Here is a 13,719-nt window from a genome sequence, read left to right as displayed (position 1 = left end):
TGTGAAAGCCCAGATTTCATTTATAGAAGTCTGTACAGAAGGACAACTCTCTCATTGGCTGGGCTGCTCCCATGGGCCACCTGTTTGCAAGGCCCCGGGCAGCAGATGTGGTGGTCCAAGAGATGACGGGGCCTGTGTGGTTGTGGTCTCTGACTTGCTATCTGTGGGGGAATAAGCACCTGAGTGTCACCTGGGTGCATCCATCCATCCTTCACAGCAGGTGCAGGTGCTGCCTCTCGGTGACTTTCCTTCCAGTGCTGAAACAGGGTCCCCCCTAAGCATCGCTACCTTCTGGTACTGGCTCGTTGGGGCTTTGGATCCAGGTTTGACTCTCTGGTGTGCCTTTTACTAAGCAGAAGGTGCAATCGGTCTACTGAAACTTTTGGAACCTTGGTTCTTAATCCGTGAAAGTTGAAGAACAGGTCACCCACCTGGGAAGGGGAGCCCCGGGCAGGGCGGGAGAAGAAACAGTGCTGAGAAATGGCCCAGCCCTGTCTCTGGCACAGAGAAGACCGGAAGACTTTATCAGCTTCCTTTTTAAGTTGAGTGTTTTCATCTCTTTTAGGGGGAATTCCTGAAGTTTGGGTGGTCACACCTCTTGAGAACCTGGCCCCCACTGGGATGGTCCTTAAGGCAGAGATGCCGTTTTTTTGAAGCTCCTTCTGATGCAAATCTCACCTCATGCTCTCTCACGGCTTCCTTTATTCTCCTTTCTAATTTATACTTATGTATTTATAATCTTTTGATGATCTGCAGAGAGAACGGGTGGGGGGGCAGGGACCTTGTCTGCTGCATTCTCCACTGTGTCCCCAGCACTTGGCACATGGTAGAGGTTCGGTAAATGTTTGTCGAGTGAACAAATGAATGATCAGAAACCCTGCATGGTAGTGGCACGTGTCTTTGCTTAAGAAGACACAGGGGAAATGAGACCTTGCTATCTAATAAATGTAATTTCTCTAGGAGGAAAAATCTTTGCAAGCGCAAGCCCACGTGATGTATATGAATAATTAAAACAGGCCCTTGGTGGTCAAAAAGTAATTCCTGGAGTTACATGGTCCGGATGAATTTTGCCTTTGTGTGCTCTAGTTTAACGCGGCAGCTTTCAGCATCCGCATCTGTTGCTTTCACCTGCTGTATCCTGTGGACGAGATCACGTCGGTGTTGCTTTAGGCTCTTGGCAGAGGTATTTCAGCTCAAAATCGATCCCTAATTGTTGCCCCTTGGATACTTGTCCACGTGTCTCTCTCTTTCTTCCTACAAGGCTGGGGGAAGGTTTGGGCCTTGCACTATTCTTCTTGTGCTTCCTTTGGGGCTACGTCACAGCCTCAGTGTGTGCACATATGGGCACACAAGCATAAGCACGTGTGAAGGCCCTGGGCAGACAGGGTTAGGAGGGTGATCTCCCGGGGAATAAATAAAGAAGCCGTGCCCGTGGAAATGAATGCTAGAATTGGAGTCAGGTGGGTCAAGAAGAGAACGCACTATTGGTCATTGAAAGGTCCTCTTGCCATAGATGATAACTGAACAGAGAAAGTGTACAAGGGAACAAGGAAACGTTGATGAGAGAATCAGTGATGGGTATTGGGAAAAGATAGTGATTCTGATCCCTGTGCTGGGCCATGTGGGGGCTCAGGGTAACTGAGGTCTTCAACTGGTTCCTGTGGCCCCCTTTTCATCATTCCAATGGGAGCTAAGCTTCTTCGCCTCCACAAACCACAAACCACATCACAGTATTCTTTATATCAGCAGGGACTGACACACGGGTTCCTTGGAAGGGTTTGCTAGATGAATGATCCCTAGTAATCCTTCCAGAATTCCTTCAGTAATGGGGATAGAGGTGGTGTCAGAGTTGGGTGACTGTCTACTCTCCCCTTCCACGGCAAATGGTGAGATGGAAAGAGGTTGCCCAGCTAGCGACTGCGTTCCTAGCCTGCCTTGTATTTGGCTGTAGTCACGTGAGTTGTTCTCACCAATGGAATGTGCGAGGAAGTGCGGTGTGTCAGTTTTGGGCCAAGGCTTTTAATAAAAGGAGCATATGAGCATATGTGGCCTCCTGCACCTGTTCCCCTTCTGCCAGCTGGATATATGTGATATCGAGGCCCTAGAGAATGAGAGGGGTGGACACTAGATGGAAAGTTCCTGGCGGAGGGGAAGTCGCCTGCCGACTCGAACCCCTTCCCAGGTACGTGAGCAAGGAGTCAACTTTTACCGTGTCAGACCATTATATGTTTGGATCCATTTCTCACAGCAGCTTGGTCTACACTGAATGATACAGAGTACTCCAAGTATGAGCCCATGGAGTGGCAGGGTAGAGAAGACGTTCCCAAGTCTGTGTATACATATTACAACACACACTTGTTCATGCCCAGACTCAGCAGCCTAGTCTCCATAGAGGTGCAAATGATCTTTAGTTGGGCTCAAGATGGTCGTACTTTTTTTATTGTTAAAACTTTTTAAAGTTTATTTATTTATTTTGAGAGAGAAAGAGTACGAGTGGGGGACGGGCAGGAGAGAGAGAGAGAGAGAGAGAGAGAGAGAGAGAGAATATCCCAAGCAGTCTCCACAGTGTTATCATGAGCCCTATGCGGAGCTCGATCTCATGAGCTGTGAGATCATGACCTGAGCTGAAATCAAGAGCTGGATGCTTAACCAGCTGAGTCACTTAGATGCCCCTGGTCATCCTTTTTGCACAATTTAAGAAGCAAATGTTATGAAAAGATACATAGAACTCACTCTCACCTCTGCCCCATCCACACTATTACTGTCCTCCCGTAACATGCAAAGGGATTGCCATCTTTATTAGCTTCTTGTGTGTTCTTTTAGAGTTCATTTAAATGTATCTAAACAAATTTATTGAATATATAAATATATAAATGTATGATTGTATATGTACATCATTTCTTACACAAAAAATAGCATACTAAAATGCTTTTCTGAATTTTATATTATTTAACAATAAATCTTAGACCCCTTTCTGTATCAGTACATGGAAAACTTCACTCTTTTTCACAACTATGTAGTATTCCATCAAAAGGCTTTACCATAATTAATTTAACCAGTTCCCTCTTGATGGATGCTTGAGTTGTTTCCACTCTTGTTACAGATGGTGTGGCAAAGAATAATCTTTTCACGAGTGCAGGAATATCAGTAGAACACATTTCTAGAAGGGAGATCATCGAGTCAAGAGGTAAATGTATTTACAATGTGCGTGGATATTTGTTCCTTTCTTTTGAATCTGGTTTCTGGGAGGGTATAGGTCACATTCAGGCTGGCACTGGGCTTTCATTTCTCAAGTCTCCTGCCATCAGCCAAAGCATTCATTTGAGCTGAGAGAGCGTGACCAGACCCCGGTCTTGGTGTAGTATCTTAGAACATGCCAGTGTAGGAGCTACGGTCCTTGCAAATTCCTCGAGTCTCTGCCAGCCATAGGTGGTGTACCTGTGCTCTGTTCTCTTGTAACCCATCAGAGCTGTGGGTTTTGAGCTATAGTCTGCCATCTGTCAAATGGAGAATAGAGGCTGTCTGGCTGCCACAGGTTGGTGGTGACACACAAGTGATGTATATGACAGAGCTGCAGAAATTGTGTGGTTCAGAGCTGGGGGCTCTGGACTCATTATTTGTGTTGGATTCCTGGCTCCCTCTTTTCTTAACTTTGTAACCTCGGGCAGGTGTTTAAGTCCTCGAAAAGACCCGAGTTTCCTCTGCTCTAAAATGGAAAAGATAAAAACAGAATTGTTGTGAGGATTCTAGAAGATTCGTTAAAACATTGAGCACAGTAGATGGCACACAGTAATCAGTATGTGTTCAAGGATCTCGATGAGCTGCAAGCCTGGTTTGCTCTTTCAATTACCAGCTCTTACAATTCTCTTCATGCAAATTGTAGTTAAATGATGTTTATAGGCCACCAGAAAGTTCCTAGTTCTTGTCACATCTACCCCTCTGATCAGCTCTTTGATAACAGACTGATCTAGGACAGTCTTCGTATATTTCAACTGAAGGCTTTTGGTTTGAGAGTCATCAGCTCAAACATGAAATAAACTTTTAATCCAAAAGAATGATAAATTCATAAGCAAATATCCCCTTCCTCTTTTAAGCTGCTTTTCAATTTGGCCAAACCAAGTGAAATACATGCTGTTAGTGCAGCACAGAGGAAGCTTAAGGGCAAAACAGTTTTTAACACATATGTTGACTTAGACACATGGGCCTTGTAGATTGGTATCCACAATGGGTGATCTGGTGCAATTATGGTTCTAAGGGCCATGTGGTTTTTCATAGAGTAGACATAACCTTAGGTTCTAATTGAAGATCATCTTTTTGTCCTCAGAATTTAACTTTTAAGTGTGCTTGAAGCATAGGAGGTGCTCAATAAATATTTATTGAATGAATGAATGAATGAATGAATGAATGAATGAATATGCCAATGGAGAAATACTGTTAATAAGAAATAAAATGAAGGAGTAAACCCATGCATTTGGAGAGTATCAGCCTTCATTCTGTTGAGTGTACTTCATGGGTTATTATTTACTCTGCCATGAGTTGATTTTATTCAATAACCAGTATTTATTGTGTGAAGGCCTAGTGCAAGGGGCTGTTGGGTATATATGATCACCAACTCTCTGTGTTACTTAATTGATTTTAAATTAGAGGATCTTTTAGCCTGGCAGGAATTGAGATGTCATGCTTGTCTGACTCTGTAGCAACTTTGCTCCAGAATCTGTGCTGCCTTGAGGAAATGCATATTTTGTATTTTTGCATATTTTTTTGCATATTTGCAAAATAGTTTTGCATATTTTCTACCTATTATGATCCAGGTATGAAAATCATCACCAAAAGGCTGTCTGGGTGGCTCAGTCAGTTGAGCGTCTGGATCTTGATTTCAGCTCAGGTCATGATCTCACAATTCTTGAGTTTGAGCCCCACGTTGGGCTCTGCACCGACAGCGCAGAGCCTGCTTGGAATTCTCGCTCTCTCCCTCTCTCTCTGCTTCTCCCGCTTCTTTCTCTCAAAATAAATAAAAAAACTTAAAAAAAAAAAGAAAATCATCACCAAATAGGAATAGGAGTGAAACACAGGAAGTCCAACTAGTAATTCAGGCATTGAGTCTGAGCTCAAACATCTTACTGCCCTCAGACATCCTTCATCACTGTGAGGAGGGAGACAGAAAGGGAGTGGACCAGCCTGGTGCTCCAGGGACTTACCCAGTTCCAGTGGCCTCTGCCCTGACCCTAAGCCTTAGCCCCACTTCCTGCTATTACGTTGTCAACAGTTAAATGCAACCCAGCTCAGTTCTTTTAAAGGCAGTGACCCACTCACGTTTTGAGAGAAGACATTACTGTGTTCTTAGCTGCCAACTGACTTCTGCCCTTGGCCACCCAGCAGGACCTGGAAAATTGGATCCAAGCACACATGATATGGTGTGACCTTCAGCAAATATGCCCTGAAGTGAACACCCTACCTTTATAACGATTATGTTTTCTCTTTAAATGCAATGTGTTAGCTTATATTCTTTTATTTTTATCACTGGTTTGTTCTTACTGTTCTTAGGCTAGAAAGCACGCAAAACCAAATTTGTTGATTTGTAAAAACTCTGTTTTGGGGTGAAGATGACTAATTGAAGACCACCCCACTCCCCAATGCCTTCAGTAGTGGGCATTTTTCCTTAATAGCAGAGAAAGGAACAGGTGGAAAGCTGTGGTGAATTCTACCAATACCCACATGCAGAGAGGTCTCTGCTGCAAAGCGAAGTGAGCAGCCATCTTTTATTGAGCATTGACTGTGCCAGCCACATGTGCTATGTTCGTTACCTCTTATATAAGCTTAGTTCTTACAAAATCCTGTGAGGGAGTCAATCTCTCATTTTTATGGATGAGGAAACCAAGGCTCAGAGACACTGATGCATAACAGATCACCTAGCTGTGAGTGGTGAAGAGATGTTGATTCCTTCATGGGCTCCATCATCAGAGGCAGATACTGAAAACTCTGGGCCAGATCTGACTTGCTTGGTATATGGTGCTTACAAATAATCGAAGTTAATTTACTACATTTAAAATCCAGGAAATTTCCTATAATCTAGACTTTGGGTTTCTCCTGAAGAACATCACTTGTATAGTGCTATTGGCTGAGTAGTGGCTCCTCTCTCAGGTGGGGAGAACCCTTCCTGGTCGCCACAATCCCCATTTGGTCCATTTTATGAATTTATATCCTCTGCCTAGCCTGTCAGCCATTTGAGTCTGATACCTTTGATGCAGATTTCTCTGTGAGTAATGGTAAGGTGTGTGGTAGGGGAGAGAAGTGGAGGAGAAGGTAGGGGTGTGAGGGATGAAGGGTGATGTGGCAGAGGACATAGTGTAGAATATTCTGAAACCAGCTCAATATTTCCAAGCTGGGTTAGCCATTTGGATGTGGGACAGTGTGGGGTCAAATGAAAGGGCTGCACTAGTTGAACTCTGAATTTCCATCTTCTATTTAGGTTTTATCTCACCTGCAAAACCATATTCTTTCTTTGTCATAAGTGGATTTGTCATAATTGCTATGGAGAAGTGACTTCATTGCCATGGTCACCGTTGAGCAGTAATCTTGGGTTGATGCTGACCAGCACCAATAAGTTCACAATTCCAGGCTTTCTGCAGTATTCTACATAAATGGTGCCCTCTGGAGCTGTGCCACATGGCAGCCATGCTGGTGGCATGTGCCACTGTTCTAGATGGATAAGACAGTTAAGAGTCTTCCTTGGGGGCTATTAAGTGTAGTACGATGATGTAGACTAGGAAAAGATATGTAGATAACTACAAAATGAGTTAGTCATTTATGGAGTGCTGGAATAGCATCCATGAAAAAGTGTGTAAAGCAAGAATTGGTGTTTCAGATTTAGATAGGACGAGATTGAGAGCTGTCACATTGCTTCTCACTCTGGATAGTTGTCGTGAAAGAGGCCTATGCTTATGAGCTGACTCACGGTGAAAGGAAGCTGCTAGATGGGCTGATGTCAGAAATAGGAATGAAGGAAAAGAGGAACGGCAATATTTTCAGGGGAAGAGACTTTTTCTAAGAATTTTTCCTTTCGTATTAAAAAAAAAAAGCTTTGGTGGAGCATTTCTTTTGGCATGAAGACAATTATTCCAAAAAACCAGACTGCTACCTCATCTTTAATGCCCCCGACTGATTTAAAAGTCTACCCACTAGGGGGACATGCAAATCGAGACTACAATGAGATATCACCTCATACCCATCAGAATGGCTGAAATCAAAAAGAGAGGAAACAACAAGTGTTGGCGAGGACGTGGAGGAAAAGGAAGCCTCCGGCACTGTTGGTGGGAATGCAAACTGGTGCAGCCATTGTGGGAAACAGTATGGGGGTTCCTCAGAAAGTTAAAAATAGAACCACCCCTATGATCCAGCAATTGCACTACTGTGCATTTACCCAAAGAATACAAGAATGCTAAGAATCACACACACACACACACACGCACACACAGGAATATTATTCAACCATAAAAACGAATGAAATTTTGCCATTTGTAACAACATGGAAGAAGATAGAGGGTATGATGCTAAGTGAAATAAGCCAGTCAGAGAAAGACAAATACTGTGTAAGTTCACTCATATGTGGAATTTGAGAAACAAAACAAACAAAGAAAAAAAAAGAGAAACTCTTAACTATAGAAAACAAACTGGTGGTTACTCGAGAGGAGGTGAGGGAGGAGAATGGGTGAAATAATGTGATGGGGATTAAAGACCACTTACGATGAGCATTGAGTAATGTACAGAATTGTTGAGTCACTATATTGTACACCTAAAACTAATGTAACACTATATGTTAACAATATTGGAATTACAATAAAAATCTTAATAAGATATCTACACACTAGGAAGATTTTCATGTAATATTTACATGTATTTCGCGCTAGTCAAATTTTTCTTTTCCGCCAGCTCAGGTAAAAACGACCTCCTCCTCTCCCTTTTTTTAAAAAAATTAACATATATCCAATTTCAAGTGCAAAAGAGAGCAACGTCAAGGACTTTATGAAGAAACAGGAAGCGTCAGCTTTCAGCCAATTTAATCAGTGTCTTAGGGCCCAGTTGACTCGTTGGGCCACCTTCGAAAATAAACAGACTGCTTAGGATATGGCACTGGAATGGGGGTTTTTAGATACTCAGACCCTGGGACGCTTGTGCGGGCTGTTGAATAGGTCCCCTTTAGGATTCTGCCAGACAGGTTTCTTCTGAAACATGACAGCAAGAATCTTCTATAACACACTCTTCCTTTCTCATGGGTTCCTGATTATGCCATCTTCTGCTTGCTATAAAAGAATCAGCCTATCTTTTGCTCCATACACCAAGTTAAAAAGCACAGTCATGGAGAAGGATAATGAATCCCAAAGAAAACTCGAGTTTTATAGTTATCAGTGTCCCATCCTGTCCCCTCAGAATTTACCTCTGTAAGACAAAGGCTGCTGCTGTGACATCTGTAAATCTCTGCCCAACAGATTTTTATATGGCCCTGGGAGCACACAGCCTGTGGCAAGGCAAGCCAGAAGATCGGTGTCCCAGAAGCAGAACTCAACCAATCATTGTTAGTAGGTGGTGGATAAACACCCCAGATTCTCATGCCTTAGGAAAGACAACTCGGATGTTTGTGTCCAACACTAACTCCTGGAGGTCCCTCTAAAAACCCAAGCTGTAGCTGTCCCAGCAGGAACTTGGATAACAAGTTGGCTGCCTTCCCTTCCTTGCCTCATTTTCCCACTCTGCTGGTGTTCCCCAGATCACCTCCGGAATCAACCATTTGTGTTAGAATCTTTGTGTCACGGGGTGCCTGGGTGACTCAGTCAGTTAAGCATTTGACTTCGGCTCAGGTCATGATCTTGCGGTTTTTGAGTTCAAACCCTGTGTCCGGCTCATTCTGTGTCTGCCTCTCTCTGCCCCTCCCCGACTCGCACTCTGTCTCTTACTCTCTCTCTCTCCCTCCCTCAAAAATAACTAACCATTAAAAAAAATCAGAAAATAATGAAGAAGAATCTTCATGACAGGACCTGATTTTGGGATCTCCAAACTAATACGTATGTTAAAATGATGGAGAGGAAGCCCCAGAAAAGCAGGGCCAGATGACCACCATAGCTGTGAAAGAGAGACCAAAGTTTAAAGGGGCAACCACTGAACCCGGTGAGTTTAGGACTCTTCTAAATTCTTTCTTTTTTCTCAGTTGCTCTGCTGAAAATGAGGCCTTCTATGTTTATTAGAAATTAGGAAGGCTGGGGCACCTGGGTGGCTCCGTTGGTTAGATGTCCGACTCTTGATTTCGGCTCAGGTCATGATCTCCTTGTTCATGGGATTGAGCCCTGCATTGCGGATTGGGATTCTCTGTCTCCCTTTCTCTCTGCCCCTCCCCCACTCTCATGTATGTGCACTCTCTCTCTCTCTCTCTCTCTCTCTCTCTCTCTCTCAAAAATAAATAAACATTAGGGGCGCCTGGGTGGCGCAGTCGGTTAAGCGTCCGACTTCAGCCAGGTCACGATCTCGCGGTCCGTGAGTTCGAGCCCTGCGTCGGGCTCTGGGCTGATGGCTCAGAGCCTGGAGCCTGTTTCCGATTCTGTGTCTCCCTCTCTCTCTGCCCCTCCCCCGTTCATGCTCTGTCTCTCTCTGTTCCAAAAATAAATAAACGTTGAAAAAAAAAATAAATAAACATTAAAAAAAAAGATATTAGGAAGGCCATAGTAAAATTGTTGACGTGTGATGTAGAGTACCTAACAGAGTGCCTGGCACATCATACATGCAGATAGTAGCTTCGAATTCATGAGCACGGACATGTCAGGCATGTTTGTCAACAACCCCCCTCGGTCATTTCGTCCTACGTCGCTGTGACTTCTGTTCTCCATGTCCACCACTCATCTCGGGCTGTCTGGTTGATTTTCTTTCCGGTCCAAGTGTGTGTTTTATATTCACCCACGTTGACCCTTTTCTTGTTAGATTTACCTGTTTCTAGTTACTGGAGTTCTGTTGGCCCCCAGTTTTTCATCTCAGTCCTCCTGCTCTGCCCAGCTTCACACCCCCCCACATTTTCCCTCAGGGCCTTCTCTCTGTCCTCATCCAAGGCACCGGTACAGCTCTTAACCAGGAGTGAAATTAAGAATCGGGGCCGGAAATCACGTGGCTGGTGCCACTACTCCCCTTTCTCTTAGGAGTTGTTGGATAGCAAGGAGAGAAAGTGGCTCAAAGTAGCATAAGAAAAGGAAGATTTATTTTAAGCACTCTGAGACATTCCATGTACTCTTCTTCCACTCTGCCATCTGGATCCTCGTGATTTCCTATTTCTGCTACAGCGAATGCTGCACCTGCCAGCCCATGCAGACTTGGAGCTCTGCTCACTCGCTGAGGCTCACAGTGAACGGTCACGGCTGCCCTCAAGGCGTTCCCTAGACCCCAAGACCACTTGGATTTCCAGCTCGCCTCCATATGTTCGCATGCCTTTCAGAGTGACCCGTTTTGGTACAAGTATCCACATCTGTTTCAACCATCTGTGGCCAAAGGCAAAATCACATTGTATAATGAACTGCCCCTTAAAGATTTTGAGTGGGACAGTTTCTTCTTGTTGAAGTATGAAAGAGAAGAAAATGATTGCACATACATCTTGAGTCCCCCGAAAGGCCGAACATGCCTCTAGAGTCAGGAGGGCATTCATGGGGTTGATTCTGGAGACAGCAGCATTTCAAGGCCTCACAACCTTCTAGGTAGGCGGGCTATGTGGTTTCCATAGAAGACATCTGAGTCAATACTAATGTCTATTGGGAGCCTACTTTTATTAGGAAGGCATTTATTTATTCATTACTGAGGAAACCCAACAATTTCCTATAGTTCCATTCTGATTTTAATTAGAATATTAATCAGCTATGCTCTGCACAATTTTGGCTAAAAATCCACAATGCAATATACTAAAATTCCTAGGAACAGAGCCAATTTAATTTGTATTAGATATTTTGCCCCGGGTTAGCATTAGGAACTTATTATTGCATGTCTCATGCAGCTATTATTATTATAAATGTGCGTATTGTGCAAATTAAAATCATATTTTATTCAGGGAAAAACCTCTCTGTTTGCTTGATTCCTAGTGACTGTGTTTCTGTTCCTGAGAGAATTCAGTACTTGTGACATCTCTCATGGTAGGTCTAGCAAGGAAATGCCTTTGGGATGTTCAGCCACTTACCGCTTCTGGAAGGACATAGTTTACCCACCGTTTCAATGGCTGCACTGAGGACACAGAGGAGGACCAGATGATGGCAAGCACTGTGTCTTTGTTCAAGGAGCTTTCAGCACCTACGATAATGTATGACAGATATAATGGGGAAGTACAGGATGCTATGATATACTCTGTGGGGGGCCTTAGCCTTGTTGAGGGAGTCAGGAAAGACCCTCCAAGAGGCTAGGATGTGCAATCCAATTACTTAACCTGACAATTAAGCAGAAGTTAAAAAGGGGAGGATGGGGTAGGGTATGAGAAGAGTGAACCAAAGTTCAGTGTGGCTGTACTATAGAGGGTGCAGTGAGGATTGGCAAGACCAGAACTGGAGAACTAGAGTGGGGTCAGGTAATGGAGAATGTTGAAGCCACGGTATGGAATTTACCATAAGGAGCAATGGGAAGCCAATGAGGCCCTTGGTAGAAGAGTAGTATGAGGAGGTCTGCATTTTAGTAGAATCCCTCTAGCTAAGAAGTGGAGCATGGGTTGGAAGAAAATAACAGTAGAAGCAAAGACATTAGTTAGGAAATCATTTCCATCATGCAGACAGAAGAAGATCATGGGAGGATCTGGTCTATGGGAGTATCTGTGGAAATGGAGTGAAGTGGATGGATCATTCAGGAGGTGAAATTGATAGGTGGTGACGATGACTTAGATAGGCAAGTGAGAAGAGTGACGGACCAAGGCAGAATTCCGGGTTTGCTTGAAACATCTTGGTGGATGATGGTGACAGTTACTGAGATGAGAAATATGGAAGGAAAAGCATTTTTATTTTGGGGGGGCAGGTGCTGGGGAGAGGAAAGGGGATGAGTTCAAATTTGAACATGTTGAGTCTGAAGGCCTGGAAGATCCATAGGTGGTGCTGTCTTGGAGGTGAGTGGATACACGGGGCTGCTTTTCAGGAAAAGAGACCTGGAGGGAGATAAAGACTGAGAAATCTCAACACAGGGATGGTCTTTGAAGCTATGGATTTTGTTGGCGTATTCCAGGAAAGCATATCCCTTGAGAAAAGAAGATGCAAGACCGAGCCTTGAGCAACAACCTGAGGGCAGGGAAAAGAAGAGCATGCAAAGGAGACTGAGAAGAAGGGTGAAGAGTGGCTGGAGAGAAACCAGGAAGCACTGGAACCACCTGTGCTTAGAGAAATGTGTCGGGGACCCGAGAGGGCAGTCAACAGTTTCAAATGCTGCTAAGGACTCAAATAAGATGGTGCCCCAGAGAGCTGAACTCAGTCCCATATGGCTACAACCTCAGAGTACAGTAGCCAAAGGTCTTAGCCCCCATTCACCCCTGCATACTTACATTCAACTTCTTGTCCTTCTTCTCTCTTTTTGAGCTTACATATATTTTCATAATGAAAAGAAACATATCCAGTATCAATAAATGTTCAGTGTAGTGAGTGGGTTTCCACTTGAACTCTTTGTCATTTTGATTAGAAATCTTCATCTAGAGATATATAATCATTGCTTTTCTGTGCTCACTGTGTTCACCGTCACATAAATGTTCATATTTATTTGGTAGCTGCATTAAAGTAGCTGTTCTCAGATGAGGTCCCTGGTACAAAATCAATAACCTCACCTGATGTGATAAGCGGAATTCCAAGATGGCCCCTACATTCCTGACTCCCCGGTGTACATGCTCTCTATAATTCCCTCCCTTTGAGTGTGACTGGCACTTCTAAATATAATGAGATATCCCTTCCACGATTATGTTAATAAGAAAAAGGGATTTTTCAGATATAATTATGGTATCTAGTCAGTCAACTTTGAGTTGATCAGAAGGGGGATTATTTGGATGGGCCTGACATAATCAATTAAGTCCTTTGGAGCATCTGGGTGTCTCAGTCTGTTAAGTGTCTGACTCTTGATTTCGGCTCAGGTCATGATCACGGTTCATGGGTTCAAGCCCCGTGTTGAGCTCTGTGCTGATGGTGTGGAGCCGCTTAGGATTCTGTCTCCCTCTCTCTGCCCACTCTCTCTCTCTCTCTCTCAAAATAAATAAACTTAAAAAAAATTAAGTCCTTAGAATTGAATTTTTCCTCAGGAAGGAAACCTTCTCTGACAAAACAAATTCAACGCATGAAATTTCTCTTGTTGGCCTTGAAATGAAGAGAATTGTGGGAAGGGCCATGGAGAGGCTACGTGGCAAAGGACCTAAAGGTGACTTCCAGTCCCTGGATAACAGCCAGCAAGACAAGGGGCCCTTGACTCTACAACCACAAGGAGGTGTATTCTGCTGTCACCCACCACATGAGCTTGGAAGACGACTCTGAGTTCCAGAATGGAATGCAGTCCAACTGACACCTTCATACCACTGTGCCAACGGCCAATGCTGTTGCGGGCTGTCCTTGCAGCTTGGGGCCCATAAGTCATGCCCCAGTGGGTTCTGGATGCAGAGAGTTCCCTGCCTTGCTCAGCCTCTGCTGTGTACATCTCCTTATTGTCCTCTCCTCCTACAGTCCCTGCCTGGATCCCTGGTGATCCCCC

At 44.1% G+C, this 13,719-nt stretch overlaps 1 long non-coding RNA gene across 2 annotated transcripts in view; it reads left to right on the top strand.

Moving 5' to 3' along the window:
* The window catches only part of LOC123575764, a 43,390-nt gene extending 30,313 nt beyond the window's left edge, over positions 1-13,077 (top strand). For both annotated transcript variants that reach the window (XR_006700987.1, XR_006700988.1), the window contains exon 4: positions 10,320-13,077. This is a non-coding gene — a long non-coding RNA (uncharacterized LOC123575764). The remainder of the gene's footprint in view (positions 1-10,319) is intronic.
* The last annotated feature ends 642 nt before the right edge of the window (positions 13,078-13,719 follow it).

The sequence above is a fragment of the Leopardus geoffroyi genome, chromosome C2, assembly GCF_018350155.1.
Source record: "Leopardus geoffroyi isolate Oge1 chromosome C2, O.geoffroyi_Oge1_pat1.0, whole genome shotgun sequence".
NCBI lineage: Eukaryota > Metazoa > Chordata > Mammalia > Carnivora > Felidae > Leopardus > Leopardus geoffroyi.
Note: the sequence above shows the minus strand (reverse complement) of the source record. Positions and strands in the feature narration are given on the sequence as shown.